The sequence below is a fragment of the Staurois parvus genome, unplaced genomic scaffold, assembly GCF_062004578.1.
Source record: "Staurois parvus isolate SC_StPar_1 unplaced genomic scaffold, SC_StPar_1.0 ptg001162l, whole genome shotgun sequence".
In the NCBI taxonomy this organism is placed as follows: domain Eukaryota; kingdom Metazoa; phylum Chordata; class Amphibia; order Anura; family Ranidae; genus Staurois; species Staurois parvus.
In genome coordinates, this window is record NW_028318958.1 from 3,788,502 (window position 1) to 3,804,656 (window position 16,155).

Below are 16,155 nucleotides of genomic sequence, written 5' to 3' on the forward strand. Positions count from 1 at the left end.
GAATTTTTTGACATAGGGTGCTGGCAGATTATGGGCCTCCTATAGCTGCTGCCAGGCCCCTAATCTGCCATAGGCCCCTATATACCGCCTCCTCATGCTGCTGCCAGGTCCAGAGTCTCTCATGGTTCCCTGTACGGCCTCCCATTGCTGCTGTCTCCATCGCCACACTCTGCCATGTGCCACTTTCAGGTCTCCTCACACTGCTGGTGTGTAGAATTTTTTGACATAGGGTGCTGGCAGATTACGGGCCTCCTATAGCTGCTGCCAGGCCCCTAATCTGCCATAGGCCCCTATATACCGCCTCCTCATGCTGCTGCCAGGTCCAGAGTCTCTCATGGGTCCCTGTACGGCCTCCCATTGCTGCTGTCTCCATCGCCACACTCTGCCATGTGCCACTTTCAGGTCTCCTCACACTGCTGGTGTGTAGAATTTTTTGACATAGGGTGCTGGCAGATTACGGGCCTCCCATAGCTGCTGCCAGGCCCCTAATCTGCCATAGGCCCCTATATACCGCCTCCTCATGCTGCTGCCAGGTCCAGAGTCTGTCATGGGTCCCTGTACGGCCTCCCATTGCTGCTGTCTCCATCGCCACACTCTGCCATGTGCCACTTTCAGGTCTCCTCACACACTGCTGGTGTGTAGAATTTTTTGACATAGGGTGCTGGCAGATTACGGGCCTCCCATAGCTGCTGCCAGGCCCCTAATCTGCCATAGGCCCCTATATACCGTCACCTCATGCTGCTGCCAGGTCCAGAGTCTCTCATGGGTCCCTGTACGGCCTCCCATTGCTGCTGTCTCCATCGCCACACTCTGCCATGTGCCACTTTCAGGTCTCCTCACACACTGCTGGTGTGTAGAATTTTTTGACATAGGGTGCTGGCAGATTACGGGCCTCCTATAGCTGCTGCCAGGCCCCTAATCTGCCATAGGCCCCTTTATACCGCCTCCTCATGCTGCTGCCAGGTCCAGAGTCTCTCATGGGTCCCTGTACGGCCTCCCATTGCTGCTGTCTCCATCGCCACACTCTGCCATGTGCCACTTTCAGGTCTCCTCACACTGCTGGTGTGTAGAATTTTTTGACATAGGGTGCTGGCAGATTACGGGCCTCCCATAGCTGCTGCCAGGCCCCTAATCTGCCATAGGCCCCTATATACCGCCTCCTCATGCTGCTGCCAGGTCCAGAGTCTCTCATGGGTCCCTGTACGGCCTCCCATTGCTGCTGTCTCCATCGCCACACTCTGCCATGTGCCACTTTCAGGTCTCCTCACACACTGCTGGTGTGTAGAATTTTTTGACATAGGGTGCTGGCAGATTACGGGCCTCCCATAGCTGCTGCCAGGCCCCTAATCTGCCATAGGCCCCTATATACCGCCTCCTCATGCTGCTGCCAGGTCCAGAGTCTCTCATGGGTCCCTGTACGGCCTCCCATTGCTGCTGTCTCCATCGCCACACTCTGCCATGTGCCACTTTCAGGTCTCCTCACACACTGCTGGTGTGTAGAATTTTTTGACATAGGGTGCTGGCAGATTACGGGCCTCCTATAGCTGCTGCCAGGCCCCTAATCTGCCATAGGCCCCTATATACCGCCTCCTCATGCTGCTGCCAGGTCCAGAGTCTCTCATGAGTCCCTGTACGGCCTCCCATTGCTGCTGTCTCCATCGCCACACTCTGCCATGTGCCACTTTCAGGTCTCCTCACACTGCTGGTGTGTAGAATTTTTTGACATAGGGTGCTGGCAGATTATGGGCCTCCTATAGCTGCTGCCAGGCCCCTAATCTGCCATAGGCCCCTATATACCGCCTCCTCATGCTGCTGCCAGGTCCAGAGTCTGTCATGGGTCCCTGTACGGCCTCCCATTGCTGCTGTCTCCATCGCCACACTCTGCCATGTGCCACTTTCAGGTCTCCTCACACACTGCTGGTGTGTTGAATTTTTTGACATAGGGTGCTGGCAGATTACGGGTCTCCCATAGCTGCTGCCAGGCCCCTAATCTGCCATGGGCCCCTATATACCGCCTCCTCATGCTGCTGCCAGGTCCACAGTGTCTCATGCCATGTGCCACTTTCAGGTCTCCTCACACTGCTGGTGTGTTGAATTTTTTGACATAGGGTGCTGGCAGATTATGGGCCTCCTATAGCTGCTGCCAGGCCCCTAATCTGCCATAGGCCCCTATATACCGCCTCCTCATGCTGCTGCCAGGTCCAGAGTCTGTCATGGGTCCCTGTACGGCCTCCCATTGCTGCTGTCTCCATCGCCACACTCTGCCATGTGCCACTTTCAGGTCTCCTCACACACTGCTGGTGTGTAGAATTTTTTGACATAGGGTGCTGGCAGATTATGGGCCTCCTATAGCTGCTGCCAGGCCCCTAATCTGCCATAGGCCCCTATATACCGCCTCCTCATGCTGCTGCCAGGTCCAGAGTCTCTCTTGGTTCCCTGTACGGCCTCCCATTGCTGCTGTCTCCATCGCCACACTCTGCCATGTGCCACTTTCAGGTCTCCTCACACTGCTGGTGTGTAGAATTTTTTGACATAGGGTGCTGGCAGATTACGGGCCTCCTATAGCTGCTGCCAGGCCCCTAATCTGCCATAGGCCCCTATATACCGCCTCCTCATGCTGCTGCCAGGTCCAGAGTCTGTCATGGGTCCCTGTACGGCCTCCCATTGCTGCTGTCTCCATCGCCACACTCTGCCATGTGCCACTTTCAGGTCTCCTCACACTGCTGGTGTGTAGAATTTTTTGACATAGGGTGCTGGCAGATTACGGGCCTCCCATAGCTGCTGCCAGGCCCCTAATCTGCCATAGGCCCCTATATACCGCCTCCTCATGCTGCTGCCAGGTCCAGAGTCTGTCATGGGTCCCTGTACGGCCTCCCATTGCTGCTGTCTCCATCGCCACACTCTGCCATGTGCCACTTTCAGGTCTCCTCACACACTGCTGGTGTGTAGAATTTTTTGACATAGGGTGCTGGCAGATTACGGGCCTCCCATAGCTGCTGCCAGGCCCCTAATCTGCCATAGGCCCCTATATACCGCCTCCTCATGCTGCTGCCAGGTCCAGAGTCTCTCATGGGTCCCTGTACGGCCTCCCATTGCTGCTGTCTCCATCGCCACACTCTGCCATGTGCCACTTTCAGGTCTCCTCACACACTGCTGGTGTGTAGAATTTTTTGACATAGGGTGCTGGCAGATTACGGGCCTCCTATAGCTGCTGCCAGGCCCCTAATCTGCCATAGGCCCCTATATACCGCCTCCTCATGCTGCTGCCAGGTCCAGAGTCTCTCATGGGTCCCTGTACGGCCTCCCATTGCTGCTGTCTCCATCGCCACACTCTGCCATGTGCCACTTTCAGGTCTCCTCACACTGCTGCTGTGTAGAATTTTTTGACATAGGGTGCTGGCAGATTACGGGCCTCCCATAGCTGCTGCCAGGCCCCTAATCTGCCATAGGCCCCTATATACCGCCTCCTCATGCTGCTGCCAGGTCCAGAGTCTGTCATGGGTCCCTGTACGGCCTCCCATTGCTGCTGTCTCCATCGCCACACTCTGCCATGTGCCACTTTCAGGTCTCCTCACACACTGCTGGTGTGTAGAATTTTTTGACATAGGGTGCTGGCAGATTACGGGCCTCCCATAGCTGCTGCCAGGCCCCTAATCTGCCATAGGCCCCTATATACCGCCTCCTCATGCTGCTGCCAGGTCCAGAGTCTCTCATGGGTCCCTGTACGGCCTCCCATTGCTGCTGTCTCCATCGCCACACTCTGCCATGTGCCACTTTCAGGTCTCCTCACACACTGCTGGTGTGTAGAATTTTTTGACATAGGGTGCTGGCAGATTACGGGCCTCCTATAGCTGCTGCCAGGCCCCTAATCTGCCATAGGCCCCTATATACCGCCTCCTCATGCTGCTGCCAGGTCCAGAGTCTCTCATGGGTCCCTGTACGGCCTCCCATTGCTGCTGTCTCCATCGCCACACTCTGCCATGTGCCACTTTCAGGTCTCCTCACACTGCTGCTGTGTAGAATTTTTTGACATAGGGTGCTGGCAGATTACGGGCCTCCCATAGCTGCTGCCAGGCCCCTAATCTGCCATAGGCCCCTATATACCGCCTCCTCATGCTGCTGCCAGGTCCAGAGTCTGTCATGGGTCCCTGTACGGCCTCCCATTGCTGCTGTCTCCATCGCCACACTCTGCCATGTGCCACTTTCAGGTCTCCTCACACACTGCTGGTGTGTAGAATTTTTTGACATAGGGTGCTGGTAGATTACGGGCCTCCCATAGCTGCTGCCAGGCCCCTAATCTGCCATAGGCCCCTATATACCGCCTCCTCATGCTGCTGCCAGGTCCAGAGTCTCTCATGGGTCCCTGTACGGCCTCCCATTGCTGCTGTCTCCATCGCCACACTCTGCCATGTGCCACTTTCAGGTCTCCTCACACACTGCTGGTGTGTAGAATTTTTTGACATAGGGTGCTGGCAGATTACGGGCCTCCTATAGCTGCTGCCAGGCCTCTAATCTGCCATGGGCCCCTATACCGCCTCCTCATGCTGCTGCCAAGTACAGAGTGTGTCATGGGTCCCTGTACGGCCTCCCATTGCTGCTGTCTCCATCGCCACACTCTGCCATGTGCCACTTTCAGGTCTCCTCACACTGCTGGTGTGTAGAATTTTTTGACATAGGGTGCTGGCAGATTACGGGCCTCCCATAGCTTCTGCCAGGCCCCTAATCTGCCATAGACCCCTATATACCGCCTCCTCATGCTGCTGCCAAGTCCAGAGTGTGTCATGGGTCCCTGTACGGCCTCCCATTGCTGCTGTCTCCATCGCCACACTCTGCCATGTGCCACTTTCAGGTCTCCTCACACTGCTGGTGTGTAGAATTTTTTGACATAGGGTGCTGGCAGATTACGGGCCTCCTATAGCTGCTGCCAGGCCCCTAATCTGCCATAGGCCCCTATATACCGCCTCCTCATGCTGCTGCCAGGTCCAGAGTCTGTCATGGGTCCCTGTACGGCCTCCCATTGCTGCTGTCTCCATCGCCACACTCTGCCATGTGCCACTTTCAGGTCTCCTCACACTGCTGGTGTGTAGAATTTTTTGACATAGGGTGCTGGCAGATTACGGGCCTCCTATAGCTGCTGCCAGGCCCCTAATCTGCCATAGGCCCCTATATACCGCCTCCTCATGCTGCTGCCAGGTCCAGAGTCTGTCATGGGTCCCTGTACGGCCTCCCATTGCTGCTGTCTCCATCGCCACACTCTGCCATGTGCCACTTTCAGGTCTCCTCACACACTGCTGGTGTGTAGAATTTTTTGACATAGGGTGCTGGCAGATTATGGGCCTCCTATAGCTGCTGCCAGGCCCCTAATCTGCCATAGGCCCCTATATACCGCCTCCTCATGCTGCTGCCAGGTCCAGAGTCTCTCATGGTTCCCTGTACGGCCTCCCATTGCTGCTGTCTCCATCGCCACACTCTGCCATGTGCCACTTTCAGGTCTCCTCACACTGCTGGTGTGTAGAATTTTTTGACATAGGGTGCTGGCAGATTACGGGCCTCCTATAGCTGCTGCCAGGCCCCTAATCTGCCATAGGCCCCTATATACCGCCTCCTCATGCTGCTGCCAGGTCCAGAGTCTCTCATGGGTCCCTGTACGGCCTCCCATTGCTGCTGTCTCCATCGCCACACTCTGCCATGTGCCACTTTCAGGTCTCCTCACACTGCTGGTGTGTAGAATTTTTTGACATAGGGTGCTGGCAGATTACGGGCCTCCCATAGCTGCTGCCAGGCCCCTAATCTGCCATAGGCCCCTATATACCGCCTCCTCATGCTGCTGCCAGGTCCAGAGTCTGTCATGGGTCCCTGTACGGCCTCCCATTGCTGCTGTCTCCATCGCCACACTCTGCCATGTGCCACTTTCAGGTCTCCTCACACACTGCTGGTGTGTAGAATTTTTTGACATAGGGTGCTGGCAGATTACGGGCCTCCCATAGCTGCTGCCAGGCCCCTAATCTGCCATAGGCCCCTATATACCGTCACCTCATGCTGCTGCCAGGTCCAGAGTCTCTCATGGGTCCCTGTACGGCCTCCCATTGCTGCTGTCTCCATCGCCACACTCTGCCATGTGCCACTTTCAGGTCTCCTCACACACTGCTGGTGTGTAGAATTTTTTGACATAGGGTGCTGGCAGATTACGGGCCTCCTATAGCTGCTGCCAGGCCCCTAATCTGCCATAGGCCCCTTTATACCGCCTCCTCATGCTGCTGCCAGGTCCAGAGTCTCTCATGGGTCCCTGTACGGCCTCCCATTGCTGCTGTCTCCATCGCCACACTCTGCCATGTGCCACTTTCAGGTCTCCTCACACTGCTGGTGTGTAGAATTTTTTGACATAGGGTGCTGGCAGATTACGGGCCTCCCATAGCTGCTGCCAGGCCCCTAATCTGCCATAGGCCCCTATATACCGCCTCCTCATGCTGCTGCCAGGTCCAGAGTCTCTCATGGGTCCCTGTACGGCCTCCCATTGCTGCTGTCTCCATCGCCACACTCTGCCATGTGCCACTTTCAGGTCTCCTCACACACTGCTGGTGTGTAGAATTTTTTGACATAGGGTGCTGGCAGATTACGGGCCTCCCATAGCTGCTGCCAGGCCCCTAATCTGCCATAGGCCCCTATATACCGCCTCCTCATGCTGCTGCCAGGTCCAGAGTCTGTCATGGGTCCCTGTACGGCCTCCCATTGCTGCTGTCTCCATCGCCACACTCTGCCATGTGCCACTTTCAGGTCTCCTCACACACTGCTGGTGTGTAGAATTTTTTGACATAGGGTGCTGGCAGATTATGGGCCTCCTATAGCTGCTGCCAGGCCCCTAATCTGCCATAGGCCCCTATATACCGCCTCCTCATGCTGCTGCCAGGTCCAGAGTCTCTCATGGGTCCCTGTACGGCCTCCCATTGCTGCTGTCTCCATCGCCACACTCTGCCATGTGCCACTTTCAGGTCTCCTCACACTGCTGGTGTGTAGCATTTTTTGACATAGGGTGCTGGCAGATTATGGGCCTCCTATAGCTGCTGCCAGGCCCCTAATCTGCCATAGGCCCCTATATACCGCCTCCTCATGCTGCTGCCAGGTCCAGAGTCTGTCATGGGTCCCTGTACGGCCTCCCATTGCTGCTGTCTCCATCGCCACACTCTGCCATGTGCCACTTTCAGGTCTCCTCACACTGCTGGTGTGTAGAATTTTTTGACATAGGGTGCTGGCAGATTACGGGCCTCCCATAGCTGCTGCCAGGCCCCTAATCTGCCATAGGCCCCTATATACCGCCTCCTCATGCTGCTGCCAGGTCCAGAGTCTGTCATGGGTCCCTGTACGGCCTCCCATTGCTGCTGTCTCCATCGCCACACTCTGCCATGTGCCACTTTCAGGTCTCCTCACACACTGCTGGTGTGTAGAATTTTTTGACATAGGGTGCTGGCAGATTATGGGCCTCCTATAGCTGCTGCCAGGCCCCTAATCTGCCATAGGCCCCTATATACCGCCTCCTCATGCTGCTGCCAGGTCCAGAGTCTCTCATGGTTCCCTGTACGGCCTCCCATTGCTGCTGTCTCCATCGCCACACTCTGCCATGTGCCACTTTCAGGTCTCCTCACACACTGCTGGTGTGTAGAATTTTTTGACATAGGGTGCTGGCAGATTACGGGCCTCCCATAGCTGCTGCCAGGCCCCTAATCTGCCATAGGCCCCTATATACCGCCTCCTCATGCTGCTGCCAGGTCCAGAGTCTCTCATGGGTCCCTGTACGGCCTCCCATTGCTGCTGTCTCCATCGCCACACTCTGCCATGTGCCACTTTCAGGTCTCCTCACACACTGCTGGTGTGTTGAATTTTTTGACATAGGGTGCTGGCAGATTACGGGCCTCCCATAGCTGCTGCCAGGCCCCTAATCTGCCATGGGCCCCTATATACCGCCTCCTCATGCTGCTGCCAGGTCCACAGTGTCTCATGCCATGTGCCACTTTCAGGTCTCCTCACACTGCTGGTGTGTTGAATTTTTTGACATAGGGTGCTGGCAGATTATGGGCCTCCTATAGCTGCTGCCAGGCCCCTAATCTGCCATAGGCCCCTATATACCGCCTCCTCATGCTGCTGCCAGGTCCAGAGTCTCTCATGGGTCCCTGTACGGCCTCCCATTGCTGCTGTCTCCATCGCCACACTCTGCCATGTGCCACTTTCAGGTCTCCTCACACTGCTGGTGTGTAGAATTTTTTGACATAGGGTGCTGGCAGATTACGGGCCTCCCATAGCTGCTGCCAGGCCCCTAATCTGCCATAGGCCCCTATATACCGCCTCCTCATGCTGCTGCCAGGTCCAGAGTCTGTCATAGGTCCCTGTACGGCCTCCCATTGCTGCTGTCTCCATCGCCACACTCTGCCATGTGCCACTTTCAGGTCTCCTCACACTGCTGGTGTGTAGAATTTTTTGACATAGGGTGCTGGCAGATTACGGGCCTCCTATAGCTGCTGCCAGGCCCCTAATCTGCCATAGGCCCCTATATACCGCCTCCTCATGCTGCTGCCAGGTCCAGAGTCTCTCATGGGTCCCTGTACGGCCTCCCATTGCTGCTGTCTCCATCGCCACACTCTGCCATGTGCCACTTTCAGGTCTCCTCACACTGCTGGTGTGTAGAATTTTTTGACATAGGGTGCTGGCAGATTACGGGCCTCCTATAGCTGCTGCCAGGCCCCTAATCTGCCATAGGCCCCTATATACCGCCTCCTCATGCTGCTGCCAGGTCCAGAGTCTCTCATGGGTCCCTGTACGGCCTCCCATTGCTGCTGTCTCCATCGCCACACTCTGCCATGTGCCACTTTCAGGTCTCCTCACACTGCTGGTGTGTAGAATTTTTTGACATAGGGTGCTGGCAGATTACGGGCCTCCCATTGCTGCTGCCAGGCCCCTAATCTGCCATGGGCCCCTATACCGCCTCCTCATGCTGCTGCCAAGTCCAGAGTGTGTCATGGGTCCCTGTACGGCCTCCCATTGCTGCTGTCTCCATAGCCACACTCTGCCATGTGCCACTTTCAGGTCTCCTCACACTGCTGGTGTGTTGAATTTTTTGACATAGGGTGCTGGCAGATTACGGGCCTCCCATTGCTGCTGCCAGGCACGTAATCTGCCATGGGCCCCCGTACCGACTCCTCATGCTGTGACGTTGCAACAAGGTGGATCTCAACCCTACATATGTTAGACCGCCTTTACGAACAGCGAAAGGCCATCACCGATTTCCTGATGTTAAAAGCGGATAAAGGTACTCCCTGTGTAACTTAGATGTCAGCCATTGGCAGCTCATGCGTGACACCTGCGCTTGCTCAGGCCCTTTGAGGAGGCCACGCTATTCGTGAGTCGGCAGGACTATGGGATGAACGACGTCATTCCTCTGTTGCACGTCCTGGAACAAATGCTGTTAACAATGGCTGGTCAGGGTGCGGTAAACGTGGCGCACAGATCTCAACGCCACATGACCCCTGTGGGGGCAGGACAGGAAGAAGAGGAGGAGGTAGAGGAGGACATTGGTGCTCAGGAATTATTGAGTGAAATGGGTGGTTTTTCCACTCAGCGGACAGGAGTGGAGGAGCAGGAGCATCTGGTAGAGGAGGAGGAGGAGGAGACAGAGGACCCAGACGCACCGTGGCAGTATGCTGTGGAGATGGAGGCAGGGAGTCCCTCGCATTCCTTGGCACAAATGGCCCATAGCATGCTCGGTTGCTTGCGTAGCGACAGCCGAATAATAACCATCAGACAGAGGGATGACTTTTGGCTGTCCACCTTGTTGGACCCTCGCTACCGTTCAAAAATGGTGGCCTTTTTCACACCTGCTGAGAGGGAGGCCAAAATAACGTACTATAAAAACCACCTATGTAGTCAGCTGGTCTCTGCCTGTCTGCGCCAACGTCCATCCTCAGACACTGTGGGCCCTGTGCGCTCGCGTTCCGCTGCCATGGCAGCAGGGGAGGGGTGGGGTGGTAGGAGCAGTGGCAGCTCCACCAGCAGCGGCTGCCTCAGTCTGCAGTCGATGATGAGTAGCTTTCTTCACCAGCGCAGTGAGGAAACTACTAACCAGCCGCAGCAGCAGCAGCAGCAGCAGCAGCAGCATCAGGTGGACCTGGAGCAGGACCTCAAACAACAGGCTTAGGCCTACTTGGACAGCACCCTGCCAACCGAGGTAGACAATCCCCTTGACTACTGGGCAACGAAACTTGACCTTTGGCCCCAACTAGCTGAATTTGCCCTTGAAAGGCTGTCATGCCCGGCCAGTAGCGTGGCATCGGAGCGCGTGTTTAGTGCGGCAGGAGGTATTGCAACTCCGCGGAGGACACGACTGTCCACCCAAAGTGTGGAGAGACTGACGTTTGTGAAAATGAATCAGGCGTGGATTAGTCTGGATTTCAAACCACCAGTTCCTGACACAACTGACTAAATCCACCATGAATCATGCCCCAAACATGTGCCACTTTCAGGTCTCCTCACACTGCTGGTGTGTTCCATTTTTTGTCATAGGGTGCTGGCAGATTACGGGCCTCCCATAGCTGCTGCCAGGCCCCTAATCTGCCATGGGCCCCTATACCGCCTCCTCATGCTGCTGCCAAGTCCAGAGTCTCTCATGGGTCCCTGTACGGCCTCCCATTGCTGCTGTCTCCATCGCCACACTCTGCCATGTGCCACTTTCAGGTCTCCTCACACTGCTGGTGTATTCCATTTTTTGTCATAGGGTGCTGGCAGATTACGGGCCTCCCATAGCTGCTGCCAGGCCCCTAATCTGCCATGGGCCCCTATACCGCCTCCTCATGCTGCTGCCAAGTCCAGAGTCTCTCATGGGTCCCTGTACGGCCTCCCATTGCTGCTGTCTCCATCGCCACACTCTGCCATGTGCCACTTTCAGGTCTCCTCACACTGCTGGTGTATTCCATTTTTTGTCATAGGGTGCTGGCAGATTACGGGCCTCCCATAGCTGCTGCCAGGCCCCTAATCTGCCATGGGCCCCTATACCGCCTCCTCATGCTGCTGCCAAGTCCAGAGTCTCTCATGGGTCCCTGTACGGCCTCCCATTGCTGCTGTCTCCATCGCCACACTCTGCCATGTGCCACTTTCAGGTCTCCTCACACTGCTGATGGGTTCCATTTTTTGTCATAGGGTGCTGGCAGATTACGGGCCTCCCATAGCTGCTGCCAGGCCCCTAATCTGCCATGGGCCCCCGTACCGACTCCTCATGCTGCTGCCAGGCCCGTAATCTGTCATGGGCCCCTGTTGTCGCTTGTTGGCATATTCCGCTCGTTCAGATGCTCCTTCTCCTGCTACTCCTCTTCACGGATTCCGTCAGCAGTCTTTCTTGGAATCCGTTTCCAAGAGACAACAGTTTGCGAGCACGCACCAGACGGTGCAGAAACTGAACGTCCTCCTGTCCAAGTTGCTGCTGCCAGGCTCGTAATCTGTCATGCGCCCCTGTACCGCCTCCTCATGCTGCTGCCAGGTCCAGAGTGTGTCATGGGCCCCCGTACCGACTCCAAATGCTGCTGCCAGGCCCGTAATCTGTCATGGGCCCCTGTACCGCCTCCCCATGCTGCTGCCAGGTCCAGATTGTGTCATGGGTCCCTGTACGGCCTCCCATTGCTGCTGCCAGGCCCGTAATCTGCCATGGGCCCCCGTACCGACTCCTCATGCTGCTGCCAGGCCCGTAATCTGCCATGGGCCCCTGTACCGCCTCCTCATGCTGCTGCCAGGTCCAGAGTGTGTCATGGGTCCCTGTACGGCCTCCCATTGCTGCTGTCTCTATCGCCACACTCTGCCATGTGCCACTTTCAGGTCTCCTCACACTGCTGGTGGTTTCCATTTTTGTCATAGGGTGCTGTATGGCCTCCCATTGCTGCTGCCTCCACCGCCACACTGTGGCTCCACACTCTGGTTTTGGCCCCGTGACTGGCCAAATGAGTGAAGTGTGCGGTGATTCTAAGATCGACGGCACTCATCTGCATGTCATACTGCCTGACAGTATTATTTCTCTTCCCCAGCAGACTCCAAGGGCATTTAAATTAAAGGTACAGTGTTCAGCACTAATATTAAGTCTCTCTGAAGCCTAGAAACACCCTTTTTTAAGTTAAATTCACAGCGAATATATTCGACTCGAATCGAAATTTTTCCACGAATTCGCCGAATCAGTCGAATCGAATTTTTGAATACTTCGCTCATCTCTATTGACTATCTTTGGTTAGTTTGTACATCTAAAAAAGACGAGAGGCTCTCAATAGAGCTGTTGCAGGCACGTTCAACTTGCAGAAGACCCCAGCAAATTCTGCAAGGGATTTATAACCTCCATTTGGCCTGGAACACCTTGAGTAAAATTTTAGGTCTGCTGTCAGTCAATAGGATCCGGAGGCTAACGAACCTCAGCCAACCCCTCCAGGGTATGCCAATTGAAGGTGAGGATGATACTATCAATGCCTCATTGCTGTCCAGGATGACATCAGTTTTATGCAGCCCATGTGGCTAAGACTGCGTATACAACATATAGGAAGTCATATACTAAAGTTTAATATAAGGTGAAGTGATTTTATCATGCACTCCAAATGCCGAAAAAGAAAAGTAACACATATTATGCAATTGTCAAAAAAATTAAGAGTGCACATTCCATTTTATTTTGTCGTTATTCACTGTGAAAATCATATTAGCTGGCAGGGCTCTTCCATATGGCTTTCATTGCCTCATGCTTCCTCTCTCCAACTGCTAGCAATGGGAACATCAGAACCCTCTTAATCTCAGTTTCAAAGATGTGAGCCATATGGTTTTACAGCCTCATTTACTTTAATTATGTTTACAATTAAAGTGGGCTATCTCTATATTTACAGGGACATTCTGTAGTACAGTGTATTCAAAATTTAATTGAACTTGCTGGATCGATTCATCTTAATCCAACACGTGCTGCCCTGAAGATCGCAATCAATTTTATTAACTGCCATGGCTTGCAGAAGTGCCCAGTTTTCAAACAAAAAAATACAAAAACAAATCTGCAGGTAAAAAGTGCAGACATCAAAAGCAGCCTCCAAACCCTGGGCCTTTCTGACAGGTACACATCTGGCACTTCCAGGTAGTGCAGGAAGAATGAAAGGGATAAATAGCTTTAGCAGTGTCTGACCTTTGCCTGCCAGAACAGGCAGGGCTTTGGCTGTAACTGTAGGGTTCTGGAGGCTTCTTCAGGCCTTAAGTCCTCATGCACGCTGGGCGGTTTAAAAATGGCAGTAGCGTTCGCTGTAAACAGTCATCTTAAAACCGCAAGTTTTTTTGTGTTTCTTTAGCATTCTTGCATTAGCATTTAGCCACGTTTTTCTGCATTAGCATTTGTAGCGTTTTTAACACCAAAAAAAAAATTGGCTCAAAAAATACTCAAAAACAATGGTTTGCCGCGTTTTACCACGTTTACCAGCATTCAGGCGTTTTTACAGCTAATAAAACTCTTAAAACCTACTAGTTCTGGGGCTGCCCCTGTCAAAAAAAGCTGATTAAAGCCTATGTGTACATGGACACATAGGATAACATGCTGGGGAGTTTACTGAATGTAGAAAAAAATGAGAAAAACCAAAAACAGCTGCTGTAAAAACACCCAGTGTGCATGAGGCCTTACACCTGCAGCAGGAGTTATTTTTTTTTTAAATTTAAATATTTATTTATTTTCCATATAATATACACATTTCTTCATCATTTTCATATACAAAAAACATTTTCCAAACCCTTAATTACTTTTCTACCCCTAATTTATTCCCTCTACCTCCCCATACCCACTCTAAAAGCCCACCCACCCCCTAAGATATCCCCATTTCCCATTAATAGACCCTCCCACTCTGCATACTTCTATTAACTCTTTTCCTAAATAGAATATACAAGTTCTTCCTCCTTCTCAATTGTTACTTCGTAGATCTCGCTACAAAATCTTCCCATTTTCTCCACTTCTTAAAAAATAGCCCCATCTTGTCTTCTTGCGTGTAATATAATTTCTCCATCTTACATGTCTGATTTGTTCTTTCTACCCAATCCTCCTCCCTCGGTGTCTCTGGTCTATGCCAAAACCTAGGAATCAGACCTTTTTGCAGCAGGAGTTATTAATTCATTTATTTGTTTTTGATAAAGTCTCTTTAAAGTGGTTCTAAAGGCTAAAGGTGTTTTACCTTCATGCATGTTATACATAAAGGTAAAAAACCTTCAGTGTGCAGCCTCCCCGCATCCCCCCTAATACCTATCCAAGCCTGATGCTGATCCAGCGATGTGTGTGAGAGTGGCTGCTCTCTTGGGTCTCTGCCTCCTCAATGACTGAGAGAATGTCAATCACAGCCAGTGAGTAGGGGGCGAGTAGTGATTTAATCATTCAAGGTGATGATGGGGCCTGCAGAATACCAAGATATAGCTGCCCAAACCATAATTGTGTCACCACCATGCTTTATTGTTAGCACAAGACAGTCCTGATCATAAGCTTGGGATAGTGTTTGCCAGGAACATCTGTCACTTTATGAGAGCCGATAACACCTTCCTTATTGACTGAACTCTGCTAAAACCAAGGACTTTGCAAGTGTTCTTCATGTTCAACTCCTTCTTAATTCTCTGTTGCCTTATTTTTCTCTTTATTTCTTTGTAACATCTTTTTTCTGTAAATGTTTTATTTGCACCATTTTGACCTTTTCATAATTAAACCCTATTTTGAAAAGTGTTAAACCATCCCTAAGGCTATTAATGCAAACTAAAGAATCCCTGTCACTTGAAGAGTGTTACTGTATATAACACATCTCTGGATATACCTGTCTGTGGTGACAGTCTGTGTACAGATGTTTATTTTTTCATAGCTTTGATTGATAAGATTATGAGTTTCCTCCTTCTCAGTCAAAAGGCGGTGGTGGTACCTTAAAGAGTTAATTGCTTAATTAACTTAACCCAATGACAATTGCTCTCAAGCTGTGGCACCTAGATTGTGGTCCTGCGAGCTGGAAAATCTCTATGCACGGAGCAGCCAAAAGTGGCACATAAGTGACAATGCATTATGAGATTGGTCGGTCCTTTGTCGTGAGTTGGGGTAGGGGTCCGGCACAGCTTGCCCGTGGATATTTTGATTATGGAGTTCCCTCCACACAGTTTTTTTGGACAGGGGCTTTGGAAGACTGAGATTGAGCTCTGCAGTCACTTTTGCAGCATTTGTTTTCTTATTCTGGGTCACAATCCTTTTTTCTCTTTCGTTCAGTTGACCATATCGACTGAGCTTATACATATCAGACAACACTTTCCCGGAAACTGTATATGCCATCATGACCTTTGATACTGTACATGGCAAATAAATTGGCAACTTCAGTCACATAGGCACCAGCTAAGCGGCCACCAATAATTTGCCCTCTCTGAGGCTCAATAAGCTCTGACATGACTCTGTATCACTAGCAGCACATGCAGTGAATGACGAAACTGAGGCTCCCCAACTGTGAGCTAGGTGTTTCATCACACAGCAGAAGCAAAAGAATGTTACATCACTTCCACTTTAAACCTGAAACATGTCCTCAATTTCACACTTGCAAATTATGTTGTGTTTCCATATTTTTGTCCACCCCCTGTATATATACAGTATGTCCAGAGATGTAAATCCATTGTCAATTATGGCATCCAGTAATGCAGGTCCTCATCAGTAATGATGAACCACCGACCTGCCAAAACAAAAAACACATTGTCACTTCTGATCCAATTGCTCACTTGCCACACATAACAGCTCCTGGGCCCCACAGCTAACTGCAAACTTTAGGGGTGGTGACATCACTGACAAAATATGGACATATTTAGTCAATTACATAACTGGGAATCCCCCATGATGTCCCTGACCACATATGGTCAAAGCAATCTGCTGCAATATGCAAGTCAGCAGCATTGCCCATGTGAAAGGGGCATCTTTGCTACCTTTTTGTTACTTTTGTTTTCAGCTTTCCTCAGTTGTGGGGATACTTGGTGATCAGGGTGTTGCATTTACAAAATCACTATGGTGAATGCACAAATCTCCCACACATTGTATTTGATGGTACATTTTTAATTTGGCCTTGTAATGGGTCATACAGATTGTAGAGAAACCACTGAGGCCTTCAAGTCCTTTAG